The 4,858-nt window shown below is 44.4% G+C and overlaps 1 pseudogene; it reads left to right on the top strand.

Moving 5' to 3' along the window:
- The first annotated feature begins 1,541 nt into the window (after nt 1-1,541).
- Nucleotides 1,542-2,044, top strand: LOC107181997 (annotated as a pseudogene).
- The last annotated feature ends 2,814 nt before the right edge of the window (nt 2,045-4,858 follow it).

Below are 4,858 nucleotides of genomic sequence, written 5' to 3'. Positions count from 1 at the left end.
CAGGAACTTCGAAGCCAAAGTCATTCACTCAAGTTATCTTTTATGAACCACAGAATTTTCATTCACAAAATGATAATACTTACATAGTAAGATAGTTATTAAGTAAAAATATCTAGTATTGTTGAGCTAGCTCCTTGTCCTGAGCCTCAAGTTTCTCATCTGGGAAATGGAGATAATATGTCTTGCGTGAAGGTTGGGAAAATCAGCAATGATAATAATGTCTACTATTTCTTCAATGCTTATTAAGAGTTAGGCACTGTGCTAAACACTAGATGTAGACTGACTCAATAATCTATGTCCAGTGTTAGGTACATAGTAAACAATAAATGTTAGTTATTGTTATTGTTAATAATTATCTAATTGAACCCTTATGCCATCCATGGGAAGTAGGTGTTGTTCTTGCTCAGCTTAGCCCATTATGCTAAAAATACATGTTTTTAATGTGAAATTCCCCAATGCTTAATTTGTCAAATAATATTTAACTTAATATTTTAAATCATGTTAAAAGTAAAGAAAAATGTGTTTTTCTCTGAATGGTTATTCATCCCTAGTTTTCTGTTGAAGAACGGGCAGTTTTTCAGGCCATAGAATTGGTTAAGTGAGAGCCACACAAGAAAAAAGATCAGAATGTAAAGTGTGTTATAATCATAGTGGACAGGTTTATGGAACCTGGTGGAGCAGCTTCTTTGAAATTCCTAGAAGTAGCTTCCCCCCACATATGGGAGGTGGTGTTGGAGTGTTTATTATACTACTAAATATTTAGGATGCATTTTTTCTCCTTTTCCTCCTCCTCCTCCAATTTCTCCTCCTTTTAAGTGTTACCTTATTGCCATTATTTTTATTTCCCACTTATGCTAGGTGTAGAGCTATGACAAAGTAACCTAAAAAGTAAGGCATTATAGTCAGATTTGAAGAATTTCTTTTGTTCCCTTATTTGTAATACACAATTATAAATTTACTAGAGGCCCAGTGCATGAAATTCATGCACTCAGGGGATTCCCTCAGCCCAGCCTGCACCCTCTCGCAGTCCAGCAACCCTTGGGGGATGTCCGGCTGATGGCTTAGGCCCGTTCCCCCTGGCCTGCCGCAGGTGCACTTGCCAGCCATGAGCCTGGCTCAGGGCTTCTGGCTGAGCAGCACTCCCCTTGTGGGAGTGCACTGACCACCAGGGGGCAGCTCCTGAATTAAGCGTCTGCCCCCAGTGGTCAGTGCACATCATAGCAGCTGGTTGTTCTGCCATTTGGTCTATTTGCATATTAGCCTTTTATTATATAGGATAATATTTATAGTTCATTTATGCTTCATAAATAATTTTGAGTGAGCTTTGTAACCTATAATATTTTTTCCTTGTTTGAAACAAAGTAGGGAGAAAATTAAGTGACAAGTTGTCCTTTTATATGTATATTTGTGTGTTCTCATTTATAGGTATTTTTAAGCTAATTACTTCAAAGAATTTCTCAATTCAAATCAGAGACACACACAGTAAAGCATGATATATAACTTAATCAATACATATTTGAGCCTTTCAGCCAGAACTGCCATCTTCCAGTAATTCGCCAAAATGACTAACAGAAAGGGAAAGAAGAGAGGCATTTAGTATGTGTCCTCTAGGCCTTTCAGAAAACATGGAGCTGTTCCTTTGGCCACATATATGCGAATCTACAAGAAAGGTGATATTGTGGACATCAAGGAAATGGGCACTGTTCAAAAAGAAATGACCCACAAATGTTACCAGGGCAAAACTAGAAAAGTCTACAATGTCACCTAGCATGCAGTGTGCATTATAGTGAACAAGCAAGTTAAGGGCAAGATTCTTGACAAGAGAATTACTGTGTGTATTGAGCATATTAAGCACTCTTAGAGCCAAGATAGCTTCCTGAAATATGTGAAGGAAAATTATCAGAAAAAGAAGGAAGCCAAAAAGAAAGTAACCTGGGTTCAACTGAAGTGTCAGCCTGCTCCACCCAGAGACTCACATTTTGTGAGAACCAATGGAAAAGAGCCTGAGCCACTGCAACCTATTCCCTATGAATTCATGGCATGATAAGTAAAAACAAACAAGCGAGCAAACAAACAAAAAACACCACTTCTGTGCTGATAAAAATGTTTCTCTTGAGTATAAGTGTGGCATCCCTTCCCCCAAAATATAAAGAAAGCTTTGTGTCCTAAAAAATATTTTTAAATACATATTTGAAATTTTGATGATCAAATAAATAAAACATCTTGTTAACACACTTATTTTTCTTTACAAATGTGATAAAGTAATAGCAGTTAAAGTGTAATATAAACAAAAGTATATTAATAGCTACTAATTAATAGTTACTAATCTATGAATAGCTATCCATGTGGAGAATACAGCATCTGTCTAAGAACAAGGAACTTTATAAAATGAAATTAAAACAAACTGTGAATTGGCAAGAAAACTGATGTACAGTTCCAGCTCAAGAGACTTAAAAAAAACCCCACTACATCTTACCTTCCATCTTAAAATACTATTATATATATGTTTACAAACTTACCAATTCTTTACTTGGATAGAGAAAGGGCAGTTGATAACAAATTTATTTTTGTAAGCAAGATGCAAATCTCTCTATATATATATATAAAACCTTAATATGCAAATAGACCAGATGGCAGAACAACCGAACAACCAAACGGTCTTTATGATGTACACTAACCACCAGGGGGCGCATACAGAACACAGCAGGCATCAGCAGCAAGCAGCAGAGCCCAGAACATGGAATGTGTCAGCTGCTGCATGATAGAGGAGCAGGTGAGTGGGGGCGCCAGACCAAGGCAGGGCACAAGTCACTGTCATCGGGGCAAGACTCTGGTGGTTACTGAAAATTCTTTGCTCCTGTATGCCATGGTCCCACCCGGTGCTCACACCTGCTGCTGGCACCAGCCCCACTCACACCCATTGCTAGCGCTGAAGCTTCCACTTGCACCCACTGCTGGTGCCTGGTGCCAGCCCTGATCACTTGGTGCCATCAGCAGGTGGGAACAGTGGCTCCCTGCCCTGATTGCCCCTCAGGGCTTTTTCACGTCCCCCTGCTCCTGAGGGGTGATCTGGGCTGGTAGCGACCTCTTGCACCCACTGCCCAATCACTCAGTGCTATGAGCAGGTGCAAGCAGGGCTGGCACCGTCAGTGTGTGGGAGTGGTGACAGTGGGAGTGGGGCTGCCGGAAGACAGAGGACCAGGGGCCTTAGTGGGAGGGGTCAGCCAGAGGCACAGAGGGTGGGCTGAGAACTGCCCCTGTGCCCACCGTAGCCTCGTAGCCCTCAGTTCTTTTCAAGGTGCATGAATTTGTGCACTGGGCCCCTAGTCCTACCTAATAATGACAGAACATGCAAATTGATTGTCACAACATCACAAAGATGGCAGATCCCATAGCCACAAGATGGCGGCACCCAGTCCCCTCAGCCCTGTCAGAGTCCCCCAGTCCTTTCAACCCCTCTGGAGGGGCGGCAGGCACACAGTGTGTCTGGACCTGCCCTCAGCCACCCAGGGCCAGCCCGAGGCACAGGCAAGCCTCAGATGTTGGTTGCCCAGCCAATGCCCCAGGTGTAGGCAAGCCTCAGATGTCAGCTGCCCATTCAACACCCAAGGCGCAGGCAAGCCTTGGATGGCAGCTGCCCAGTCGCCCAGGGCCACCCAAGGTGCAGGTAACCAGGGCTGGCTGTGGCTGGCACTGCCAGCAGTGGCAGCAGCAGAGGTGTGATGGGGCATCACCTTCCCCTGATGGTCGGGTCGCCTCCCACCCCTGAGGGCTCCCAGACTGTGAGCAGGCCTGGCTGAGGGACCCTCCCCTCCAGTGCATGAATTTTCATGCACCGGGCCTCTAGTCTATATATATATAAAAGCCTAAGTGACCATTCAACTGTTCGACAGGTAACTCTGATGCACACTGACCACCAGGGGACAGACGCTCAACATATAGGCATGGAAACATGGAACAGACTGATGAATCTCAGAGGGAAAGCAGGAGGGGAGAGGTTGGAAGAGATTAACCAAAGATCTTATATGCATACTAGAGGCCTGGTGCATGGATTTGTGCACTGGTGGGGTCCCTCAGCCTGGCCTGTGGGGATCAGGCTGAAATCAGCAATTCAACATCCCTCGAGGGGTCCTGGATTGTGAGAGGGCACAGGCCAGGCTAAGAAACCCCCCATCGGTGCACAAATCTGTGCACCAGGCCCCTAGTAAACAAATATAGTCCAACTTGCAAATATCTAACTAATGTAAATCATATTAACTAGAGGCACTATGGGGGAGGGGCCCTCAGCCTGGCCTATGCCCTCTCACAGTCTGGGAGTCCTCAGGGGATTTCCTACTGACAGGTTAAGCCAGCTCACCAGGGAGTGGACATAAGCTGAAGTCTGGCCTCCCTCTGCAGGAGGGGACCGCATGGGTGATTGAGGGACATGGCCGCCGCCTTCACCCTGCCACTACACTGCCACTGCTGGGCCAATTAGGAGATGGTGCCAGCATACCCATCACCCTTCTGCTGCTGCTGGTTGCTGCCTCCCTATCACAGTACCCTCCCTCTACCCGCTGGCCCTGCCCGTGAAAACTGGTCATTCTGCCATTCGGTCGATTTGCATATTATGCTTTTATTATATAGGACTAGCACCACACTGAAATATCTTCAAAATCGTTTTAGAGTCTCTTATTTCATGTTCAAATCTTAAAAACACAGGTGGTTTTTGTCATCTGTACTTCCGTAGTTGTAGGAGACTCCTTTTTTGCTCTATAAAAGTGAAATTTCCTGATGAAACATCCCCATCTGGTGAAAATAGAGCTTTACAGTCAATGTCTCATTAGGATAAAAGACATTGGTTGAATTTTCAAGTATT

Source organism: Myotis davidii, unplaced genomic scaffold (assembly GCF_000327345.1).
Source record: "Myotis davidii unplaced genomic scaffold, ASM32734v1 scaffold714, whole genome shotgun sequence".
Classification (NCBI taxonomy): Eukaryota; Metazoa; Chordata; class Mammalia; order Chiroptera; family Vespertilionidae; genus Myotis; species Myotis davidii.
This window is presented reverse-complemented; position numbering and strand designations above follow the sequence as displayed.